The 25,632-nt window shown below is 46.8% G+C and overlaps 1 protein-coding gene and 1 pseudogene across 3 annotated transcripts in view; one reads left to right on the forward strand and one right to left on the reverse strand.

Annotated features, from left to right (window-relative positions):
• The window catches only part of CAMTA1 (calmodulin binding transcription activator 1), a 551,076-nt gene that overhangs the window by 39,396 nt on the left and 486,048 nt on the right, over window positions 1-25,632 (forward strand). The window lies entirely within an intron of this gene.
• Window positions 1,403-1,546, reverse strand: LOC118732093 (annotated as a pseudogene).

Below are 25,632 nucleotides of genomic sequence, written 5' to 3' on the forward strand. Positions count from 1 at the left end.
CTTAGAAGACTACTTGGCTCATAGTCAGTGCTCAGTAATACAGGGTGTCCCAAAAATATGCACGCTTTAACAGCTGGGAGCTCAGTTTAGAAAATGAATTGTATTGAAATAAGCACTGTCTTTATAATTATTCAAGTGTGTGTGTGTACATTTTTTTGGGACACCTATATTTGTTGAATGGATGAAATCCGTAAAAACACAAAAACTTAATATAAATTCTTGGACTTCTGTGATCATAAAGCTCAGTACATATGTAAACTGCATGGAATCACAAAACTAATAAATTTTATATGAACAATGTTAGTTAAATCAGCCCATGATGATTTTCCAAGACTAAATTGTGTCTTGCAACATGAATATCACGCTGTCTGTTCTCAGGCAGGTTCTTTTGAATTTGGTGCGCTGTCATGTGCCCTGTAGTTACCCCCTTCCCCTCCCTCCCCCCAACGATCCAAAAACCGGTTGTGCTCAGCAAGCATTTCTGTAAGTCTGCCGTTAGGCCTTGGCACAAATATATCATCTAGTCTTAAGTTCACTTCTGCTTCTTGTCATTAGTCCAAGAACAACTTCAGTGACCTCCTGGGTACCTAGGGATTGTAATCACAAATCAAACATGAGCAATGACTTTGTGCGCTGGGACATATTTGTCATAGGCTGTACTTTTTCAGATTACAAATTTAATGAAGATGTGAAATTCAGACTTTCTTGGTGAACCCAAGCGCCGCTGGTATCTCGGAAAGACACGGAGCTGGCAGAAACGGGCAGTGGTGGCTCTGCTGCCGGCAGCTGAGTGCTCGGTGGGACCCCGCCTCGCCTTTTGGTGGTTGTGCCGAGACTTTTAAGATTTGCCTTCACCCCAGTTCTGCAGGAGAGGCTCTCTGAGTCGTTTGGGAGTGCAGGCAGGCTTTGATCTAGCTCGGGAGCTTCTTTTTATTTTTAAATGTACAATCCTGTAATCTTGAGCATATACACGAAGTTGTGTGACCATCACCACTATCTAATCCCACCACATTCTCATCACCCAGCCCCTCAGCGTTTCTGTCCCTCTGACTTGGTGGCGTTGGCGCCCTCAGGGGCCAGCCAGCCTCGTTTCAGGGGCTCCAGGTTTCTATGCCTGTCTAGCACTGGAGTTGAAAATATTTGGTTATGTTTTTATTGATTTTTTTTTGAAAGAGAGAGAGAAACATCAATTGGCTGCCTCCCATATATGCCCAAGCAGGGATTGAATCTGCATCCTACTATGTTCCCTGACTGGGAATCAAACCTGCAGCCTTTTGGTGTTTGGGACGATGCTCTAACCAGCTGAGCCACGTTGGCCAGGGATAGCACGGGAATTGAAATTTGAACAGTGTCTTTTTGCCTAGGTCTATTATTATTATTATTATTATTATTGTTATTATTTTTTTGTGCCTCAGCATTAAAAAGTTCTGGCCACCAACACAGGCATCAAGCTAGGCTAAACTAAGGACTGTACATCTGCTTTGCCCCTGATTGATATAAGAGCAACACCACCCATCAGGTATCTCCTTGTCCATTGCCAGGGGTATTTTTATTATTTTTAAATATATATTTCTGTTCATTTCAGAGAGGAAGGGAACAGGGGAGAGAGAGAGAAACATGAATGATGAGAGAGAATCATGGATCAGCTGCCTCCTGCACATCCCCCACTGGGGGTCGAGCTCACAACCCAAGCATGTGCCCTTGACCGGAATTGAACCCGGGACCCTTCAGTCTGCAGGCAGACGCTCTTATCTACTGAGCCACACCGGCCTGGGCTTTTTGCCTAGGTCTTAATACACAGTGCTGTTTGCTGAGATTGTTTATTAAAAATGTTAAACTGCAAATGAGGATCCAGTCTGGGCCCAGTTTTCCTAGTAAGTTGAGAAGAGGGCTGAGGAGAGAGTTCAGTTCCGTAAGACTGTTCTGTGCAGACTCCGTTGATGGGCTGCGTGGGGTACAGTGTCCCACTCTCTTCAGTGGCCGTGGCATTGCCATTCGTAAGGAGAAGCGGGGTCCTGAGGGTCAGCTGAGACGGACAGGGAAGATTCGTGGGAAGGCTGGCATTCGTAGCTTAGTGGTTTTCAAGCTGACCTGGCATCTGAATCACCTGGATGGCTTGTTAAAACACAGATCAATCCCCCCCCCCCCCCCCCCGAGTTTCTGCTCCCGTAGGTCTGGGGTGAGGCCTGTGAATGTGCATTTCCACCATGTTCCAGTGCAACCACGCCGGCCCCTAGAGGATGCTCTGACTGCCTCACTTGGCTGTAATCTCGGCTCTGCTCCCACAGTACGGTCAGAGCGGTACTTGGCTGCCTAGAGTACAGCTGAGCTTTCTGCAGTCTCCTCTTGGCTCCTGTACTGGAAGCCAGGGAAGGCAGCGTTAATTTTTGGTATCTGAAGGGTTTGTTAATGCCTTGCTATGTGGGCAGTCCTTTTAATGCATGGTGGCAGTGAGGGTAGGGGTAGGAAGCATAGTGCAATTTGTGTGATTTCTTTTTTTGAAGAGGTAACATCTTCAAGTATAGCTTCCACCTGCCTTCCTTCCACCAGCATTTGGCCCAAATGGCTACAAACAGCAGAACCCTAAAGCTACATGTCATATCTACCTACCTACCTACCGACCTGTCTCCCCACTGCTCAGTCCTTTCATACTACCGACCTAAAGGGTTGGGTAGTGGCCCTTCATCAGACCTGTCTTCTGCAAATATTTCCTCCCTGTCTGGGCTGGTCCTGTTCTTTTGATGCTGCCGTTCATAGGGCAGGCATTTTTGATTTAATTTAATTTAATTAATTTATTTTTTTTAGGATGTTTTACTTTTAAAAAAAAATATATTTTATTGATTTTGTACAGAGAAGAAGGCAGAGAGAGAGTTAGAAACATCGATGAGAGAGAGTCATCGATCAGCTGCCTCTTGCACACCCCCTACTGGGGATATGCCCTCAACCAAGGTACATGCCCTTGACCGGAATCGAACCCGGGACCCTTCAGTCCCCAAGCTGATGCTCTATCCATTGAGCCAAACCGGTCTCAGCGGCATTTTTAATTTTAATCAAGTCCAGCCAATCAATGTTTCTTTTCACGGATCCTTCCTTTTGTGGCGTAACACTATACCCAAGGTCTTCCAGGCTTTCTCTGATGTTACCTTCTAGAGGTGTCACGTTTTGTGTCTTACATTTAGGTCTGTGGTCCATTTGGAGCTGATGGTGGAAAAGGGCATAGAGTCTGTGACTGCGCCTATTATTTTCCAGGCGCTGGCCAGTGTCCCGGCACCCTTTGCTGAGAGACCCTATGCTCCATGCGCTCGGCTTGCTCCCGTGTCAGAGACCCGCTGGCGGTGTCCGTGTGGCTGTATTTCTGGGCTCTGTTTGTTCCACTCTGTCTGCTCCTTCACCACCACCACCCTGTCTTGATGACTGTCGCTTGTTAGTGGGTCTTGAAGTCACATAGTATCAGTCCTCTGACTGTTATTCAATGTTGAGTTGGCTGTTTTGGGTCTTTGCCTCTTCGTGTCAGTTTAGGATCACTTTGTTGAGATCCACAAAGTAACTCTCTGGGATTGTCAGTGGGATTGTGTTGACTCTGTAGGTCAAGTTGAAAAGAATGGGCATCCTGGTAATAGTGAGTCTTCCTGTTTAGGAACATTGGAATATCTCTCGGTTTATTTAGTTCTTGATTTTATTCATCAGTTTTGCAGTTTTCCTCCTGTAGTTTGTGTATATATTTTGTTAGATTTATATCTATTTCATTTGGGGGGCGGGTTTCTAATGTAAATGGTATTATGTTTTAAAATTCAGATTCCACTCGTTCATTACCGGTATATAGGAAAGCATAGACTTCGGTATGCTAACCACGTGCAATTGCTTATTAGTTTCGGGAGTTTCTGAGAAGGCCAAGCCGTTTGAACAAAGAGAGACCATCATTGTGTTGTGTGAGGTGGTTCCCTCTGAAAGGGGTCAGTGTGGGGAGCTCCGCAGGGAAGGGGGGAGTCCCAGCACAGAGGTCAGGGGAGGGGTGTCCTTGTGGGGACAGGACCTCCTCAGAGAAGCCGGCCAAGGCAAGGTTCTTTCTTTGGAAGCTGGGCTCTTACTTAGAAAGAGCCAAAGAGGTGTGTGTTTTTTTTCTTTTTTCTTTTTCCCCCCCCAGAAGCAGGGAAAAAACCCTTAAACTATATTGTCCGTTTTAAAAATTAAGAAAGAGTTGGCAGAAAGGGAAGATGCCATTCATTTCCCATTTCTGAGAACAGATGCATTAAAATAGCTTGAAATTAATAAGCAGGATTCTTAAAATTGAGGACAGAGTACAGTCATTTCCATTTCTCCTGACATCCCTTTCACTTTGTAGCAAGTCTCCTTTCCTGGCCTCAGAAGACAGCTGTTACTGTGTCTGGTAAAGTTTTATTTTAATATTTGTACTGTGAACAAAATTTAGAATCCCTAACGCTAATTGTTTTATTTAAGAATAATTTTTATTAAATGCCTTAATTGTTATTAATCAAAAATTTTATATTTAAGCATTTTCCAGTAATTTTTAACAATCCATTTCTCAAGCAATTGAGAACACCTGCTGTGTGATGATTATGTATTTTTTATTTCATAAATGAGGATAGTGAGACATAAGTGTTTGGGAATTAGCATTTGTCATTATCTAATAGACTGTGTAATTCAGCTCTTCTTGTTGTGAGCTGTCTGGCTGCCCGGGCTGGACTGGAAGGTCGAGGTCGACAGGAGTCTTCATGGCTCTGGTTACTGAGGGTCCCGGGAGCTTAGAACAGTGCCCGGCACATGGCGGGTGCTCAGTGACTGTCACTGAATGGATGAGCATCGGGGGGCCGGAGCAGCAGACACGGCGTGGGCCTGCTCCTCAGGGTGCCGCTAGTCCGTGTCTCTGAACTAGACAGCCTGGCTGAGTCACCATCATTGGGAGCTCCAAACACATCTGTGGAGCCCCCCGCCCCGAACTTGTGATGCGAGGAGAGGGACAGAAGGCGTGCTCCGGCATGCACGCAGGTTCCCCAGCCCCGGGAGGGAGGTGAGCGCGCGCACTCGGCTCTTTATCCCAGCTAGCTGTCCGAGGAGTCACTCGTGTCTCCGGGGGGAGTGGGGAGGCAGGAAGCCGGGCAGGAGCAGAGGCAGGGATGGGCAGGGGATTTAAGGCAGTGAGCATGCGCTGGGGACCTGGCCTTTAAGCTGGGTAAGAAACAAGGAAGGAAGAGAGGGCTCCTGAGCTCCAGGTGCAGAGGCCTGTCTGAGGAAGGCCATGAGGAGTAGCTGGGGAATTAGCTGGAGAAGTGAGGGTAATTGTGGGTAAGGAGCAGCACTCTGCCAGCAGCAGAAACACCGCTCCAGCAGGCAGCCACCAGTGAGTAAGCAGAAGGTCCCGGAGAACCGGGAGCCCAGAAGAGAGCGGATCTCCAGGAGGTAACAGCTTGGACGTCCTATTAGTTATGAGGGGGGTCCTCTAGAATGCTAGCACCATCGAGCAGGGATCTGTTTGGACCACCGCGTTTTGCCCAGAGCCTAATGTTTAATAAAGGCGTCTGAGTATGAATGCCACTAAAGGTAAGGAAGTAAAGAAACTGAGGCAGGAAAGGAAGGACAGCAGTTCTGAGCTGCATGGAGGTGCACTCCACCATGGCACTGAATTGTGCCAGACCACAGCTAGTCCACTTCAGCTCTCTCTGTTCATCTCTGCCAACACCAGACAAATCACCAAACCCAGGCACGTTCTGTCTGGAACCCCTTAGCAGCTCCCACCATGATTGCTCGTCCTCCTTCCTCAGACGGCTTGATCGTGGAAGGACCCTCTTCCTGGTCGACGGGTTGTTGGCAGCATTCCTGGTGCGCATTGGACTGTGGGCCTCCGTTTCTCACTGGTTGTCAGCTGCAGACGGCTGTTAGCTCCTGGTTACCTGTGCCTTCCCAACATGGCTGCTGCTCAGAGCCAGCAGGAGAGGGCGTCCCAGCAAGAAGGATGCTCCAGTCTCATGTGATGGTGTCACTCAGAACCACCAGCCGCATCACTTGGCTGTTCCAATGGTTTAGAATAAACTCAAGTCCTGTCCACACTCAGGACGGGTTTACACTGGAGCCCCATCCACCCCACCCTCCACTGCACACATTGATATTTGTACGGGCCCTTGAAAGAAGAAATAGAATTTCCATGTGCGTCTCCAGAGAAACGCTCAGGCAGACTGCCCTGTGGCCATGCAGGCGCTGTCTGCCTCTTAACAACGGGAGTCAAAGTCGGGGTTCAGGAGTTCCCATGTGGTAGGTTGAAACAAAGGGAGAACTTTTTCTTCTTTTCCTCCTCTTCTTTCTTTCATTCATTCATTCGCCATTTACAAAATTCCTCCATGTGCCAGTGCTGGGGTGAGGAACAGGATGAAGAAGGCAGTTTAGAGTTAGGTCAGTGCAGGCCAGTGCAGACCAGATCCGCCATTCCCAGGGCCCGGCTCTCCTGGACTTCTGCTGACCCTTTAGGCAGGGTGTTGAGAAAAAAGCGGGAGAACCTTGTGGGTGTCACAGTGAGTGTGTGCGTGGGGAGTGTGTGTGTTCTTCTGTACAAAATGGTAAAAATGGCCTCACTGAGTGGCGTGGAGAACCAGCCTGCTCCAGCCTAGGGCTCTGCTGTTCATGGTTCCCATCCTCCGCCCCATTAGAATCGGCTTTTTAACATTCCGGGGTGGGCCAGGCTGGGGTTTTAAAAGCTCCCAGGAGACTCTAAAGCGCAGTAGGATTTAGGGTCACCACTTCAATCTGCTGCTGGCTGCTTTCACAGGAAATCGGCTTTATTGAATATACAATCACGTTATTAGAACACAAGATTGTGGACCCCCTGACACTCCTGACTTTGGCTTACGTCTCTTAAGCCAGGGGTAACTCTCGGTCTGGTGTCAGTCAGGGCAGAGATTGCCCATTTGTTTTCCTGCAGCCTTCTTCAGCCTTCTTTCCTTTCTGAATGTCTCTGCTCAATATGATGAAACACCTACTGGTAACAGATTCCTTTTTCCCCTCCCCATAGTTCACCTCCAATTAGCTACTCTCTCCTGTCCATAGCTTAGGGTTCTTTGATGTCTGTTACATTTCCCACCCCACCCAACCCCAAAGCACTGGGCCCGTGAGTATCCTGGTAAAGTAAGCGGTCATGCAGTTCAGAAAAACTGTATTTTGCAAGATGATCAGTTTCTGAGAAACTTCAGGTATTAGAAAACGTTCTGCTGTTGGTGTAGGTAGGCAGAGCTCTGGAAAGATGACCAAGAGGTTAGCTCAAACCGCATCTAGGGAGTTCTCAGAGTAGGTATTGGCTAATAATGATTTCTCTTTTTCACAAATTTTATAATATTTTAATATAATGTCCATATAACTGGTTTCTTTTTTATCCTTTTAAAATTATTCTTTATTAATTAAAGTATTATACATTTCTCCCCCGCACCATTGACCTCCCCCAGTCATTCCCACCCCCCAGCACATGCCCTCACCCCCCTAGTATCTGTGTTCATTGGTTATGCTTATATGCATGCGTACAAATTTTTTTGTTGATCTTTCCTCCCTCCCCCCTTTTCCCTTCCCTGCCTTCCCTCTGAGGTTTGATGGTCTGTTTGATTTTTCCCAGTCTCTGGATCTATTTTTATTCACCAGTTTATGTTGTTCATTATATTCCACAAATGAGAGAGATCATGTGATATTTATCTTTCTCCGACTGGCTTATTTTGCTCTTTTGCATTATTTTTTTAATTTTTATTATTTTTTAATCTTTATTGTTGAGATTATTACAGACGCCCCTCTCTTTCTCCCCCCATAGCTCCCCTCCACCCAGTTCCCACCGCACCCCAGGCCGCACCACTCTATTGCCCATGACCAGAGGTAATGCATTATGCATATAAGATCTTTGTCTAATCTTTTTCCGCTCCCCCACAACCCCTTTCCTCTGAGAATTGTCAGTCTATTGCATTTCCATGCCCCGGATTCTATTCCATTCACCTGTTTATTCTGTTCATCAGATTTTTTATTCGTTTGATTTTTAGATTCATTTGTTGATAGATATGTATTTGTTGCTACTTTGTTGTTCACATTTTTTATCTTTATTTTCTTCTTCTTCACAAGGAATACCCTTGAGTTTTCATATAATACTCGTTTGGTGGTGATGAACTCCCTTAGCTTTTTCTTGTCTGTGAAGCTCTTTATCTGACCTTCAATTCTAAATGGTAGCTTTGCTGGGTAGAGTAATCTTGGTTGTAGGTTCTTGCTATTCATCACTTTGAATATTTCTTGCCACTCCCTTCTGGTCTGCATAATTTCTGTTGAGAAATCAGCTGACAGTTGTATGTGCACTTTTTGTAGGTAACTAACTGCTTTTCTCTTGCTGCTTTGAAGATTCTCTCTTTGTCTTTTGCCCTTGGCATTTTAATTATGATGTGTCTTGGTGTGGTCCTCTTTGGGTTCCTCTTGTTTGGGGCTCTCTGTCCTTACTGGACTTGTAAGTATTTCTTTCACCAGGTAGGGGAAGTTTTCTGTCATTATTTCTTCAAATAGGATTTCAATATCTTCCTCTCTCTCTCCTTCTGGCACCCCCATAATTCGGATGTTGGTATGCTTGAAGTTGTTCCAGAGGCTCCTTACACTATCTTCATATTTTTTTTATTCTTTTTGCTCTTTTGGTTGGGTGTTTTTTGCTTCCTCATATTTCAAATTATTGATTTGATTATATGGATTCTTTAGTCTACTGTTGAGTCCCTGTATATTATTTATCAGTCAGTGTATGCTTAATTTCTGACTGGTTCTTTTCCTTTTTTTTTTTTTTTTTTTTTTTTTTTGCGTTCTCATTAAGATCCTTGAAAGTCTCACTAAGTTCTTGGAGGCTTAAAAGTCATACTTTTAAGGATGGTTTGGAGGATTCAATGTGTTAACAGGCACAACATCTAACATAATCCTATATAATAAAACCCTAATATGCAAATCGACTGAACAGCGAACTACTGGCAGAGTGACCAGTCGCTGTGATGTGCACTGACCACCAGGGGCCAGACGTTCAGTGCAGGAGCTGCCCCTGGTGATCAGTGCGCTCCCACAGGGGGAGCACTGCTCAGCCAGAAGCCGGGCTCAAGTGTAAACCTTGGGCAGACGAGGAGATTCTGGGAAATGCCACTGACCAAAACCTCGGGGTGAAGCTGCCACAGCGGTCCCGGTAACTCCGTGCTCAAAGTGCTCTCTGTATAAAAGGTAGCTCAGTAAAGCTGGTACTTAAAAGCTGCCGCAAGTTGAAACTAAAGAAAAGCAAGGGAACACTTAGAACACAGTCAGGAGCTGTGAAAAGGAGTTTTGGGTGAGAAGACATTCTCCTTGTGGCTGGGGTTCCACCAGCGCCTTGCCGATCGTGCATGCTCCGGGTGCTGTAGCTGCGACTGCAGTGCACAGGGAGGGACTCCCAGCTCCGAGAGGGAGGCAGAGGCATCAGGGCGGTTATGGCGCATGGGGCACAGCTTCCGGCGTAATGGTTAGATGTTAGCCTGGATCTAGAAGTGGGCGGCCATTGTTTCTTACAGTTTGTACCTGTGTAACTTTGAATGCTATCAGGGAAGCCGGAGGGTGGTGATCTGTTTGTTACCAAGGTCTCCAAATCTCCTGGCACATCTGGGAGGAAGTTTTCAAAATCAGTTAATGGAATATTTTTACTGTATATGTGGGGTGTGTGTGTGTGTGCATGTGTGTATGCGTGCGTGTGTGTGTGCGTGCGTGCGCGTGTGTGTGTGTGTGTGTGTGTGTGTGTGTTTACTCCTCACCTGAGGATATGTTTTTGTTGATTTTTAGAGAGAGAGGGAGAGGATGGGGGTAGGGGGAAGAAGAGAAAAATATTGATGTGAGAGAGGAACCTTGATCCGTTGCCTCCTGTATGCGCCCTAACTGGGGTTTGAACCTGCAGCCTATGGTGTGCGGGATGACACGCCAACCCCCTGAGCCACCTGGCTGGGGCTTTACTGTGTATGTTTGATTTCAAAATTGGAACTAAGATTTCTTTGCACTTAAAAGTAGATTTTACAGATGCAGTAACACTTTCATATCAAATCTGTTTTGATAATCTGAGCAATCAAAACATTCTCGTCATCTAAAGCTGCCTAGCAGACGCCTGCATCTGCTTCCATTGACAGGGAGCCACTTTTCATGGGAACGTTGCTTATGGCTCTTTTTATTCTCTTTGTAATGAGGACACAATTGTCCAAATAAAGCGACGCAGCTCTCCTGCCCGGGGCGGTGGCTGTGCCGTGGCGAGGAAGAGGATGCGGAGGCTTTTCCAGAAGGGAAAACAGAGCGTCTTGTACCAGCTGCCTGCAGAGACTGGGAGCACTCCCCTGGAGTTCTGTGGACGGTCAGCTTCTTTTGTGTAGAACGCAGATAGCATGTTTTCTGAGTGAGGCGATTTACTTAGCTAACAGGAGCCCCAAATCCTTATTTCCACACGGGTTAGATTTGTAATATAAAGCTCATTAGTATTACTCATAGTGCCTCTGATCTACAGAACTTCAGAGGTACATTTGTTACATGAGGGTTTTATGATTGAGTCAGATGTTACTCTTTATATTTTCCATGAAGATGCATTTTTTGATAATTTTTATAAACCACTTGTTAACTAAGCATTGTGTCTGCTAACCTTTTTGTTCAGTAACCGTTTTGAATGCCTACTGTGTGCCCCAAGCCCTGGGTTAGGCCTGGCCATTGGAAGTAAATAACGGGGCGCAGTCATGCAGGAAGACAGACAGACAAAGCATAACTGCAGGTGGTTCTGTAAGGGATACAGCGGGACTGTGGAGTACGTATGTACAAGGTAAACGGGGCATGTGAGTGGTGGGTGTGTTTAAAACACGACACTAAGCTGTATTTGGAAAATGACGGGGCGCTTGCCAGGCAAAGAGAGTCAGCAAGAAAACTTTCCTGCCAAAGGGACCTGTGCCGGAGGGACCTGTGCCGAGGATAGAAGCAGGAGTTTGAGTCGCCCAGGTACTTGGGTGTGGCGGGCTCAGGGCTCTAGGAGAGAGAGACAGCAGCCAGGGCACAGAGCCCTCCTGCTATGCTGGTTCACATTTTTACCTCCTAAGCCACAAGGATCAATTGAAAGGTTTTAATCAGAAAAGCGAAATGATCAGCTTTTCATTTTCACAGTCACTCCGTGGGCAGTTCAGAGAATGGCGGGAGGGAAGCTGGAAACCTGGTGGAATGCGAGCCAGAGATAATGAAGCCCCTGCTGGAGAGAGGCTGAGCAGAGATCTAGGATCAGTAGGATTTATCATGGCCTCAGAGATGTGCTAGCGAAGGAGAGAAGTTACCAATTCCGGCTCGATTGATAGTGATCCTGTAGATGATAACACACAGGAGACACCGGGTTCCTGTTGGTGTAGCTGAGCGCGGAGCGCAATGGGACCTCCAGATAGAGACCCTGGAGGCAGTGGGAGGCAGGTCTGGGGGCTTCGGAGGCTCCAGTGCAGGTGGAATTTCCCGAGGACAGTGGAGAGGATGAGGAGCAGGAGAGCTTGTAGAAGTGAACTGTTTGGGAATTGAGAGGGTGAGAATGGGAAGGGAATGGAGCAGGAAGGAGATCAGAGGGAGTAGTTGGCGAGAAGTAGAACTGCAGCGGGCTCAGGAACCTGGGGAGGACCAGCAGTGCTAGACTGCAGATGGAATGACATAAACACTAAGAAAGCCGTTTCAGTTCCTGTGTGATTAAGGTGGGAGGAAACAGAGGGTTATTGACTTAAAGGGATTTGGGACAATTGGCTTACCAATCAAAAAATAAGCGTAGGCTTCTATCTCATACCTTATATAAAAAATCTAAACATTAAGTGTAAAAAGAAATATAGTACTAGAAGGAATAGAGTCCATATTTTTATGGTGCTCTGTTTTTATCATGACACCAAAATCAGAAAGGAAAAGGCTGGTAAATTGAACTGTACATAAGTTTACCATTCCTTTGTGATAAAAATACCATAAAATGGAAATGACACATGGGGAGAAGTATTTGCCACATGCTTGACAGACAAAAGTTTCCTATCCTTAAATATAAAAGGTCTATCAATAAAATGAGTAACGGGAGAGCTCTGGTTAAGCAATGATGAGTAACCGGGTAGGCAGTTACTCACTGAAGATGTATTTTTCTCCACTTCCAATGTTTTTATAAAATAACAAAGGAATCCAAAGGTATAAACCTGTAAAAATAGAAAATATTGGAGTGGGGAAAACTTTCGTAGACTTAAGCGGTTGGGCCCTCTTTCCTGCAAGTAGAGAAGCTGGACAAAATTTAAAACAAATGTTTGTGCAGGTAATTGAGAGCTAGCAAAACAGTGAGCATTGTGGGGCCGAGATCCGGGGAGCAGGGAAGCTCAGAGATGTGAGACCGATTTGCAGATCTGCTGACTCAGGAAGAGGCAGCCATGAGAAGCTGGGCAGCCCGACAGAGATGCTGATGGACTCGGGGCCTGGAGGGTAGAGGACAGGATCTGGTAGAGGTCGGGAGGAGGGACCGTGGGAAGCTTCTCCAGCTCCGAGTAGAGGTCCCAGAGGCTGGTCTCCTGAACCAGTGGCCTCTCAGTGCAGCTGCAGACGCATCCTCTCAGCCCTGATTGGACCTGGTGACGCGGACAGAAGAAATGGGAACACTTTGTGGAAGAAGGTTTCTCTTAGGAAGTGACATTTCCATGACATGAGGGATGAGGAGTGAGCTTGATGAGATCAGTCATCAGCGAGAAGAGTGTTCTGGTAGAGGATGCCCGTGGGCAGGAAGGCCTTTCAGTGAGAGGGGCTCGGTGCCTCTGAGCAGTGAGGGCAGGGGGAGGTAGAGGCAGTGCCCACTCCAGCGTTTCTGCGGCTCCGCCAGAGGAGTCGGGGCTGGGGAAGGGGCTGGTTGGAAGCGTTATGTTTGCTTCCCAGATGGGGAACGGATGAGGGCTCTGTTGGGGGCAAGGCGGGCAGACCACATAGGGAAGGCAGATATGTGAGTATCTCTGTAAGGAGCATCCCTGTCTGCAGGGGACGCATGTTCTAAAGGGGAGACTGAAAAGGCGCTGAGTGCATTGTGAACAAGAAAACGGAGACTACCAGTGGGGAGGTCCTGGCGCTGAGGCGGGTGGGCAGTGGGTAGTGGGGTGTAGTGACAGTGGTGGTGTATTGGTGTGTTTGCTGCCACAGAATGTGAGCTACAGCAGGCAGAGAGTTTGTTTTATTCCTGCTCCCTCCCCAGCATTTGGAACGGAGCCTGGCAGTAGAAGGTGCTCAGTAAATCACTGCTGTTGGTGAATTAGTGGCTCAGGGTCCCAGGGATGGAGTGAGTTGTGGAATGCCAAGTGTACTGGGAAAACTGTTCTCCTGCGCGTGTCTTTCCTCTCCCCCCCTCCCCCCCCCCACGCACACACTTCTGACACCAGGTGTGGGAGTCCTTTTCCCGCCAAGGATTGCTCTGCGACACCGGCTGGGTGTCCTACGTCTTCACTCCTGACACCCTCTACCCGGAGAGGGTGTCAGATCCCCGGAGGGCCCAGTCCCACAAGAAGCCAGGCACAGTCCAGCCGTCACCTGTGCTTCTGACCCATGGACTGTAAATCTGAGGCTCTCACACCCTCTCCTAGGTTGGATTAATTTTAGAGCGCTCACCGGACTCAGAGGAACACTCCGTTACCAGTATATTGAAGGATAGGATAAAGGATATACGTCACCAGTTTACTAAGGGATAGGATAAAGGACGTGAGGAGGATACTCGGGGAGGTTTGGTAGGGTTCCCAGTGCATGAACTTCTGCTCCCCGGTGTTGAGGTGTGTCACCACCTTCCCTGTGTGGATGTGTTCGCCCACCTGGAAGCTCCCCGAACCCTGTACTATTGGGATTTTGTGGAGGCTTCTTCATGATCAATTATACTTCCTTACTAGCCCCTCTCCCCTCTCTGCAGAATGGGAGGCAGGGCTGAAAATTCCAATGTTCAAATCATAGCTTGGTCTTTCCGGTAACCAGCTGCCATCAAGGAGCGCACCTAGTCACCTCATTAGAACAAAAGATGCTTCCAGAACTCTCAGCACTTAGGAATTCACAAGGGTCAGAGACCAAACATTTTAACAAAAGATGCTATTGCTCGGCTGGTGTGGCTTAATGGTTAAGCATTGACCTCTGAACCAGGAGGTCACGGTTTGATTCCTGGTCTGGGCACATGCCTGGCTTGTGGGTTCGATCCTCAGTAGGGGTCATGCAGGAGGCAGCTGATCAATGATTCTTCTCATCATTGAGGTTTCTATCTCTTTCACTCTCCCTGCCTCTCTCTGAAATCAATAAAGCTACGTATATTAAAAAATAACAGTGAATTAAAAAATAACCTGTTATTTAAAAAATAAGAAAGCAGATGCTCTCTTCATTTGGGAAATTACAGGGTTTTAGGAGCTCTGATAGGAACCTGTGCTGGAGAGCAGTGTGTATTTTCTATGACCTCACACTGAGGACCAAATCAGCATCACTCTGATGAAGACATATTGTAGGGAGGGTCTGCATATTGTAGGGATATTAGGACCGATATCCCCATTCAGAGTTTAATTATATTTGTTTTTAAAGGATTTAACTATTCAATTATATTTTGAATTCTTTAGTTAGCTTAGTTTCATGGCATTAGTTTTGTCCACTGTGTATTTCTCAGCTGTATTAGTGTAATTTACAGATTACTTATCCTTCAGGGCATGCCCAATTGGGAGGGAACAGTTTTTAGTAATTTTAAAATCAAATTGGAATTATATATCCTGAAGTTCTTTTACAAGCCTGTCTTGCTTTAAACACTATATTGTCTGAACGTGATGGAGGAGGGGGAGATGGTGGTGGAGGTGTTGGTGGAGGTGGAGGTGATGGCAGTGGTGGAGGCGGTAGTGATGGCAGTGGTGGAGGCGGTGGTGATGGTGCTGGAAGAGGAGGGATGGTTGTTTTATGGCAATCAAACCAGTGGAACTAGAGTTCAACTGCAGGATTTGTGTGTTAAGCTTATAGTCCTTGCAGTTACTCCTCTGATCTGTGAATTGGCTGATCTTACAGTGGTTCACGTGGCCATTGCTCAGTTACCTCATGAAGATCCTGTTTGCTTGAAATCATATGCCTGCTTCTGTGGAAGGCCTGCATAAAGAAGATGGACTCTCTTTGCTGGGTCTCCAGGCCATACAAAACTCTGTCATAGCTCAGGATCTAACATTCATGACTGCTAAGTTAGGGCTTTCCTTTCTTGAAATAATTTCATACAGATGTTGTAAGACCATAGAGTCAACCGGGAGGTTGGCTTAGTTTTATTTGAAGAACTTTACCCATTAACAAGGGAAAGGGAGCATTCAAAATCATCCACGTCCTTTGCCGTAGGTAAACTGCTCGCTCCCATAGAAATTGCTTTATTGTGTTTTTTTGCAGAAAGGTGTATACACATATATTTAGTTATAAAAGTAATAAATGGTCATTGGAAAAATGCTAATAAATAGGAGTATAGAGATTAAAATGGAAAACTTTTTCTTAAAATTGTACACCCTAGGTGCTCACCAGGGTATAAACATTGGTCATGTGTCCGCTAGGGAGGTGTACTCTAGCTTGTGTTCTCATTTCCCCAAACTCTAACTGACGCTCGTATTATCACTATTTTAAGTCTTAACCCATTAGGTGAAAAATTATGTCTCCTTTAATTTGCATTTTGTATGCTCCTGAGATTTTAGCATATTTGGGCCACTTGCGTTACTGTATTGAATTGTCTGTTCGTTCATTCTTTTGCTCTTTTTCTAGTAAGTTCTTCATCCTTTTTCTTTCTAATTTCTATGTTTTTCTTTTTTTTTTAAAAAATGTATGCATTTTTTCCCCTGCTTAGCCCACCTGTATTTTAGTAATAATGTTCTTTAATGTGCTCCTGGCGGACCTATGAGTCATGCCGTCAAACTTGGAGTTATTCTGGCCCTGTTGGCATACCTAAGGAAGTTTCCACCTATTCATTAAGTATTCTCCTACATTTCCTTTTCTTTTTTAGAAAAATATGTTTGTATTGATTTCAGAGAGGAAGGGAGAGGGAGAGAGAGATAGAATCATCATTGAGAGAGAATCATTGACTGGCTGCCTCCTGCACTCCCTCTACTGGGGACCGAGCCCACAACCCAGGCCTGTGTCCGGACCAGGAATCCAGCCGGGATCTGACGCTCAGCTGCTGAGTCACACTGGGTGGGCTACATTTTCTTTTGTTTTGGACTTTTGTCCTTAGGTGTTCAGTACAGACCGGCATTTTTATGTGTGGGCAGCGTGAGGGACAGCTCTCCCGCCCTCCCCCCACATGCTTATTATGAGCATTATTCTTTTCTGCTGATTTGAAATATTGCCTTTACCTCGTGGTTCATCTGGATGTTCTCTGTTCATGGACCTGTTTATTCTTGGCCTGCCTCAGTAACACTGCCTTTTCTCTTTCCTTATGCACTGATTTAATTTTTGTCAATCTAATGTATTGTGAAGAAAATTGTTGTTCTTATTCTATTCCTAAAGATCTATCAAAAATGGAGGATAGTAGAACTTCATTTGTTTCTCTGCTAGTAAGTGATCTGTTACTAGTTTTTATCCGTTGAGATCACACTCTTTTTTTCTTGATGAAGAAACTCAATGAAAGCAACTTTTCTTACATTGAAAATCAAATTGACGCAATCTTCAGTCGTCCTTTCTGTAGTCATCGCTTCCCTGACTTTCTCCCGCCTCGGGACACATCACACATAACAATGCTTACAGTGCACACAGGGCTAAGGGGTCAGAGGGCACTGGTGGCGGCAGAGCACCACGTGTGTGTCACGCAGCATCGGGCAGCGCTGGGCTGGTGGGAGCGCTCAGCCTGTTCTTTCCCTTGCAGGGTGTCAGAGCTTGGCACGGCGTTCACATTTTGGGAGCTAAGTTCTTTTTCTTTTAAATTTTATAATTGTGGTAAAATATACATAGAATAAATTTACCACTCGAACCATTTTAGGTCCTTTGATGTTAAATAAATTCATATTGCTGACATCCTGTACTCTTTCCATCCTGCTAAAGGGACGCTTTGTCCTCGTTAAACACTCACACCTCATCCCCGCCCCAGGTTCGGGCAGCCTGCATTCTCCTCTCTGTTTCTGTGCATTTTACTGCTGAGCACGTCATGTAAGCAGCATCATGCTGGCATTTATCCCAATAGGACTGACTTATGTCGTGTAGTTTAATGTCCTCAAGGTTCATCCACATGGTAGCACACGTCACAATCCCTTCCCCTGAAAGGTGGAATGGTTTCCTCAGGCCCTTTGCTTAGCCCCCGTCCAGCCGTGGCCACGGGCTGCTTCTGCCGGGCTGTGAGTGATGCTGCTGTGTACGTGGTCGCACAGATTCGAGAGCCAGGTATCCTGGCAGCGCTCTTTTCCCCAGTTCCTCCTCTCTTACCGAACGCTCCGCTCCGCAGGCAGCTTCCGTTATTCTGCTGGACCCTCTTTGTTGGCTCGTCAGGGATCTCAGCGTTGTTAAATAGAAGGAGAGTTTTAAGCAAGTGGACCATGGCCTGGCCGGTCTCTCTCCCAGCGCTGCCTGCTGCTTCCTGCTCTCCTCTCCCCGCCCCTCAAGGCAGAACCTCATCAGAGCCCGGACTGGACTCCTGCGTGTGACCGCCATGTGGCATTTCCCAGGTCAGCCTGTGGCGCTTCGCTTCCTGCTGCCCATTCTTTCTCTAGAAGCTGCTTCCTTGGTTCCTGCCGAGGCTTCTAAGTTCGCATTTGGAGCTGAGCTCCCTGCCAGACTCCAACCAGCGCTGCCTGCGGGGCCTGACAGGTCTCTGCCGCGGCCTGGAATAGAATCACCGCTTCCTCCGTCTCCGGCCCAATAAAGGGCGCCTCCCAGGTGCGCAAGTCAGCCTGGCGGTTCGCGTTAAAATAAACCTGACACTTACAACACTTCCAGATTCACAAGAAAGTTGCCAGAATGTCACAGAGAGTTCTTGTGTCCCCTAGCCCAGACATCACTGTGGCGCATTGTCAGCCAGTATTGACGCGGCATTAAAAACCAAACGACGCTGGCTTTCCTTAGGGCCCCCCTTCCCCCCCCCCCCGTGTCCTCTTCTGTCCCAGGACCCCTTCCAGGCTGGCACGGCCACTTGGTCCCGCTGCGCCTTAGACCACTCAGCACTGCCGCGGGCTTGCCTTGCTTTTGTTGACCGTGACCGATGGTTGTGTCGAGCGCTGCCCTGCCACCTGGGTCTGTGCTGCTTCCCTGTGACCAGGCTGGAGGCCTGGGTTCGGGGAAGAGAGCCCAGGGCGCGGCGCCTTTCTCCTCTCTTCGCATCTGCGTGACGTCTCCGCGCTGTTTCCGGAAGCCCGGCTGCTGGCGGTGGTCAGGCCTGCGCAGAGCAGCTGACTTCCCCCTTAGCGGCATTTTGGACCCCCCTTCTCTTCTCCATACTGAACCCTCACCTACAGGGTGTGCCCCAAATAACTTTCCATGTCCCAGGCCACGCTGAGGATCTCCTGCTCCTGTCCCTGCTCTGCCTCGGCCCCTCCCAGCCCTGTCTCCACTCAGATGCCCGAGTGGTCTTACGGGAGGCCAGTTGGATTTGGGTACCCTTTCCCGAAACTGAAGGATTTCCTGTTGTGCTTGAAGTCATGTCCACCCAAAGCCTCCTGCCAAGCCCCCTCCCCGGTGCTCTGTTCCGGCCGCTGGTGTCTCCCCCTAGTTCTGCATGCTCAGTCCACAGCGCCACGCTGCTTCACTGCCATTGCTGACCCTCCACATCGCAGCTGAAGGGGATTTCCGGGGGAAATGGCCCGCCCGGCAGCAGCGGGAGGTTCCCTGCCCAAGTATCGAGTGCTTCTCCCTCCCTGTGCTCTGGGCCTGGCTACCTGCTGGTCTGAATTCTTGCCGCCACGGCTCAGACAGATGAGCAGCCTGGCGCCTGGTCCAGTCTGTCCAGAGCCCAGTGCTCAGTACATGCTTGTTGATGAATGAATTTAGTGAGTAGACTGCAGAATGGAAAACAATTTTTCTTCCTTTTTGCATAAAAATATGCAAATAAGTCCTTGACTCTATTTCTATTATTTCACTGATTTAAATCCCACATATATCCTCTTAAATATATCGCGTCGGTGCTATAATAGGTGCAGCAGTGGGTCTAGAAGTGTGAATCATCCTTGAGGACCTACCTGCTCCCCCTCCCCCACCGCTCGCTGGGAGCTCGGGGGCAGCCCTGTCCGGAGTGGGGAACACAGACGTTGGGATGTCTTCCCTTCCCTCGGGGCTGGGTGGCAGGTCTGCACAGATCTAGCTTGAATTCTAGCTCAGCTGTTTTTTAAGGTGTGTGTCTTGAACTTAACCTTTGCCCACCTGCAAATATGGGGATAGCAGTATCCCTCTTGTAAACCTTGGAAGAATCAGGGAAGCAAAAGAATGCTGGGTGATCATCATCACAGCCATTGCAGCCAGCGCTCATGGCTATGGCTCTCCAGGTCCTGCGCACCATGCAGGCAGTTTCCACCATTATCTTCACTAAGTCTCTCAGCACCCCCATGAGATCGGGATGTTAACACCTTCATGTGATAAACGAAGAAAGTGAGGTTAGTTAGAAAATGAAGTAATTTGTCAGTGCCATGGAATTGGAAGTGGTGGAGCTAATACCGGCACCCAGAGTCGCTTGGTGTGGCTTTAAAAGCCCAGCAAAGACTCCACCTGCCCTGCCACTAGGGCTTTATGATGTTGGGTTTAAAGACTTTTTAGGCATGTATTGGCATTTAAAACAACTTGGTATTCTTGGCAGGGAGGACCACTGACAGCTGTTTCCAGTTGGAATTTGTTTCTTACTTTGCACCTTTGCAGCTGCCAGCTGTGGTTGGTGCCCAAAGGAGGTGTGTGTGTGTGTGTGTGGGGAGGGGGGAGGAGCGGGGACCAGGGGATGGGGTGGACCTACCATCACAGTTGTTTTTAAAGTGAGAATTGTGGACTCTTCTGGGGGTTTTACAGAAAATGCATATTGTTCAGTCTCTCCCCCCCACCCCCACCCCCGCCAAGTCTTTATTGTTGAAGATATTACATATGCTCCCCCCCCCCCATTGACCCCTTCTAGTCCATCCCCACTCCTCACCCCATGCCTTCACCACCCTATTGTCTGAGTCCATGGATTATGCATATATACATACAAGTTCTTTTGTTGATTTCTTCCCACTCACCCACCCACTCCTGCCTTCCTTCTGAGATTTGATAATCTGTTCTGTGCTTCCATGTCTCTGGATCTATTTTGTTCATTGGATTCCACATATGAGTGAGATCATGTGATTTTTTTCTCTTACTGGTTTATTTTGTTTAGCATAATGCTGTTCAAGTCCCTCCATGTTGTCTCAAACGGTGAGAGATCCTTTTTACTGCTGCACAGAATTACATGGCGAAAATGTCCCACAGCTTTTTTATCCACTCATCTGCTGATGGGCACTTGGGCTGTTTTCAGATCTTAGCTATTGTAAATTGCTCTGCTATGAACATAGGGGTGCATACATTCTTTTGATTGGTGTTTTGGGTTTCTTAGGATTATATTTCTAGAAGTGGGATCACTCGGTCAAATGGCAGTTCCATATTTAAGTTTTTGAGGAAACTCTAGACTTTTTTCCATAAAAGCTGTAGCAGTCTGCATGCCCACCAGCAGTGTTCTAGGGATCCCTTTTTCCCACAGCCTCACCAGCACTTGTCACTTGTTGATTTGTTGATGTAGCCATTCTGATAGTGTGAGGTGATTTCTCATTGTGGTTTTGATTTGCATCTCTCTGATGACCAGTGACTTAGAGCATTTTCTCATACGTCTCTTGGCCATCTGCATGTTCACTTTGGAGAAGTGTGTATTTAGGTCCTTTGCCTATTTTTTAAATTGGATAGTTTGTCTTCCTTTGTTAAGTTGTATGAGTTCCCTATATATTTTGGAGATTAATCCCTTATTGGATGTATCATTGGCAAATTTGCAGTGGGCTTTCTTGTTGTTTTGCTGATGGTTTCTTTTGCTGTGCAGAAGCCTTTTAATTTACTCTTGTCCCATTTGTTTATCTTCTCCTTAGTTTCCATTGTCCTAGGAGATGTATTGGTAAACATATTGCTGTGAGAAATGCCTGGGATCTTAGTGCCTATGGTTTCTTCTGGGACTTTTATGATTTCACATCTTACAGTTTAGTCCTTTATCCATTTTGAATTTGTTTTTGTGTATGGTGTAAGTTGGTGGTCTAGTTTCAGTTTTTGACATGCATCTGTCCAGTTTTCCCAGCACTATTTATTGAAGAGATGGTCTCTGCTCCAATGCATGCTCTTGCCTCCTTTGTCAAACATTGAGCATAGTGGCTTGGATCACTTTCTGGGTTCTTTGTTCTGTGCCATTCATCTAGATGCATGTTCTTGTGCCAGAACCAGGCTGTTTTGAGCATAGTGGCTTTGTATTGTAGTATAACTTGATTTCTGGTATTGTAATCCCTCCAATTTTATTCTTCTTTTTCAAGATTGCTGCAGCTATTTGGCGTCTTTTTTGGTTCCATATAAATTTTTGTAGCATTTGTTCTAGATTTGTGCAATATACCATTGGTATTTTAATAGGGATTGCATTAAATCTGTAGATTCCTTTGGGTAATATGGACATTTTAATGATGTTGATTCTATTGATCCATGAACATGGTATTCTTCCACTTGTTTATATCTTCCTCTATCTCTTTTCTCAATGTCCTGTACTTTTTGGAATACAGGTCTTTTACCTCCTTGGTTAAGTTTATTCCTAAATATCTTAATGTTTTTTTGTTTCAATGGTAAGTGGGATTGTTTTCTTAGTTGCTCTTTCTGAGAGTTCATTATTGATGTATAAAAATGCTATGGATTTCTGGGTGTTAATTTTGTAGTCTGCTATGTTTCTGAATTCCTTTATTAAATCTAGTAATTTTTTGGTAGAGTCTTTAGTGTTTTCTGTATACAATATCATATCATCTGAAAATAATGCAAGTTTTATTTCTTCCTTTCCAGTTTGGATACCTTTTATGTTTTCCTCTTGTTTGATCATTGTGGCTAGGACTTCCATTACTATCCTATATAATAAAAGCCTAATATGCTAAGTGTCTGACCATTCGACCACTTGCTATGATGCGCACTGACCACCAGGGGGCAGATGCGGTCTGGCCAATCAGGACTGGGTGAGACAGGCTGGACATACCCTGGAGCCCTCCCATGGTCCTTCCCTGGCCCTGATCGTGCACTGGTGGGGTCCTGCAGCCTGGCCTGCACCCTCTCATAATCTGGGACCCCTTGGGGGATGTTAGAGAGCTGGTTTCGGCCCGATCCCTGCAGGTCAGACCAAGGGACCCCACCGGTGCACAGATGCACCAGGCCTCTAGTGTTAAATAAGAGAGGTGAAAGCAGACATCCTTGTCCTGTTCCTGTTTTTAGGGGAAATGCTTTTAGATTTTGCCCATTGATTAGGATATTGGCAGTAGGTTGTCATATATGACCTTTATTATGTGGAAGTATGATCCCTCTTTCTTCTTTGCTGATAATTTTTATAAAAAATGGGTGTTGGAGCCCTACCTGGTTTGGTTCAATGGATAGAACATTGACCTGCAGACTGAAGGGTCCTGGATTCGATTCCGGTGCGGGCTTGGTCCCCAGTAGGGGATGGGCGGGAGGCAACCAATCAATGATTCTCTCACAACAGTGATGTTTCGGTCTCTTTCTCCCTCTCCCTTCCTCTCTGAAATCAATAAAAATAAAAATTTTAAAAATGGTTGTTGGATTTTGTTGAATGCTTTTTCTCTGTCTTTTGATGTAATCATGTGATTTTTGTCTTTCAGTTTGTTTATGTGATGTGCCACGTTTATTGATTTTTGAATATTGTATCAATCCCACTTGGTCATGGTGTGTGATCTTTTTAATGTACTGCTGGATCCAACTTGCTAATATTTTGTTGAGGATTCTAGCATCTGTGTTCATCAGGGATATTGGCCTGTAGTGTCTTTATCTGGTTTTGAAATTAGGCTAATGCTGGCCTCATGCAAAGAGCTTGTAAGTGTTCTTCCACTTGGATTTTTGGGAATAAGTTGAGGAGTGGAGGTGCTAGTTCTGTGAATGTTTGGTAAAACTGCCCTGTGGAACCGACTGGACCTGCTCAGCCTTTCCTTTGATGCACTAAACTGACCTCTTGTGGGGTAGGACTTGGGAAATGATTTTTACAAATGACTGGGCTTAAATGGGGGTTCTTACTCCATCTGAAGGTTGAGGATCAATGGGCAGAGGAAATGGGAGATGTAGGACTTCTGATGACCTGACCGGTGCAGGAAGCAGAGGAGCATTAAAAGAAGCACTGGCGTGGGCCTCGGCAAGCTGGGAAACAGCCTGCTTCTTACAAATTTGTATGTGGAGCAACGTGGCACACATTCTGTTATGCCTTCTCCCGAGGGGAATAGTCCAAAGGAATGGTATTGGCTATGACAGAGCTGACATAATGTAGACAAATCTGAGGGGGAAAGTAAGACTATTTGGTGAACTTAAATGTCAGTTGCAAAACTAGGAGAACGCAGGAGCTGATTTCAAGCAGTCTGTTCTTAGAGAAAGTCTGTCAGATTGTCCCGCTTTCCATTTAGGAAATGTGGTAATTTCAGGTTTGTGGCTAATATGAAGGCGATTAATATACAGTGTTTGAACTATTTAGTGTTTACACATTTATTTACTTCTAACGATGAGGATTGTTTTATGTCACCTGGTAAGACCAGCGGCAGTGGCTCCGGAGACGGGCCAGTTGGTCTGGGAGGGGGCTCCCTGTCTCCCCCAGGCCTCACTCACTTTCTCTCCCCATTCTCACAGTCTTTGGAGGTACAGTTGACATGTAAGTGCACAGGCTTTAAGTGTGCAGTTGATAAGTGTGCACATGTATGCACCACACTGAGCGCTCTGCGGCCCTCCCCTCTTCGTCCTTTCCTAAGAGCTTTGAAGCTTTTGGGGAAACCTGACTTTGTTGAGGACCGAGCACTAGCCGGAAGGAATTTGATTTGTAGTTTTAGCTTTTGTTCTCTTCTTGGGATCCTCGTGGACACAGTGCGATGACGGTAGGGATCGATTGCTGTATCGTTTATAGAAAGCATTATGTTGTTAATAGCCATTTTGAGAAACAACGGTGTTAGAACAGACGCCCTTTGAGCTGCTGACATAGGGTGTTGGTTCCCAGAGAGGCTGCCCCCGGCGGGATGGCTCCTGTGGGGAGGGGAGAGGGAGGCGTCCCCCGCTGCCCGCGCAGCACTCACACTGAGAACCCAGTGCCCTGTCTCAGCGCTTGGCCGGTACGGCCGTGGCTCCGCACCCACCGCACCCACCGCACTGCCGGCCTGGAAGGAGGGCGAATACCCCGCTTAGCTGAAGCGCGCTCTGTGCTCAGGTGTCTTTATCCCAGGGAATTGTTCAGTGCGTTGAATGCACATTGGTGATTTATTTGTTTTTATAGATTAAAATAATGTTTTTGCTCCATCCCTGTGTAGAAATTTTTTTATAAATTTATTTGAGCCAAACTGACAACTGCCGGGAAGCAAAATCTCAATGGTTTGAGAAAATGCTCCTGACAATGGCAGTTTTGCACCTTATTTTATATACATTAGAGTAAAAGAAGACATAGGGCAAGCATGTCAAACTCAAAGGCTCACACGGGCCAAATAAACGCGGCATGCGGCTCCCAGGCCACGAATTGACATGCTTAACGTAGTGGGTTACATGAGATCCCTTGGTGATAGACCAGGGAGGTGGGGGGACCTCTGGGATTGGATAAAATGTAAAACGAATAGGTACATAGGTGAGTGAGGCTAGTTAGCTGTTACTAATTACCACCACAGCAATAACAGTAGGGTTTGTGGTCTCTGCTCTGAGGCAACGGTTGTGCTCTGAGGTCTGGAAAGCGGAATTACCTCCACCTTGACCTTCCAAAGGTATGTTTAGATCCCAGAAGACAATAGACAGGGTCAGTCAAAGTAAAGTTTGTCAGGGAAGATCGGGCCTTGGACATGACTACACCACGACTCACTGTGCGTTAGGAAGTTGTGATTTCAGATCGTCCTCGGGGGCACTTGAGGTCTCTGAGTGTAAGCCGCCATGCAGTCTGCCCTGAGCTGGTCAGGGCTAGTATGTGGCCCTTTTTGTCCACACCGGGGACAGGCCCTGGGCTGGACGTTCCTCTGTCTAATCTGTGAAGGGCTCGCGGAGGTTCGTTCCTGCTGCGGAAAGCTGCTGTGGGGTTAACAGCCATTTGTAAGGAATCAGGAAGCTGTCCGGCGCGGTTGCACTGGGTTCTCCCTGCCTCCTCGCTTCTTTGGCTCTCTGAATGGTCTTGGCTCCTTATTTCCACTTCTTTCTGCTTCTCTCACGTGCTTTGTTCAGAAAGTAATACGCTTGAGGTGAAAATGGCAGCACTCCTGTCAGGATTTAACCTTATTAGGAATGGTGTTCTTTGTTCGGGGTCTGTTAATATTGATAGTTGGGAAATGAGCCGGTTCTCTGTGCTTATAAACGCTGGCTGGTCCTCGGTGCCAAAAACGAATGAGCGCAGAGCACAGTGGAGTGTGCTGGAAGCATCGTGCACACGCTGCCCAGCAGGAGAGCCGCGCGCTGTGGCCCCTGCCG

This window comes from Pipistrellus kuhlii, unplaced genomic scaffold (genome assembly GCF_014108245.1).
Source record: "Pipistrellus kuhlii isolate mPipKuh1 unplaced genomic scaffold, mPipKuh1.p scaffold_m20_p_34, whole genome shotgun sequence".
NCBI lineage: Eukaryota > Metazoa > Chordata > Mammalia > Chiroptera > Vespertilionidae > Pipistrellus > Pipistrellus kuhlii.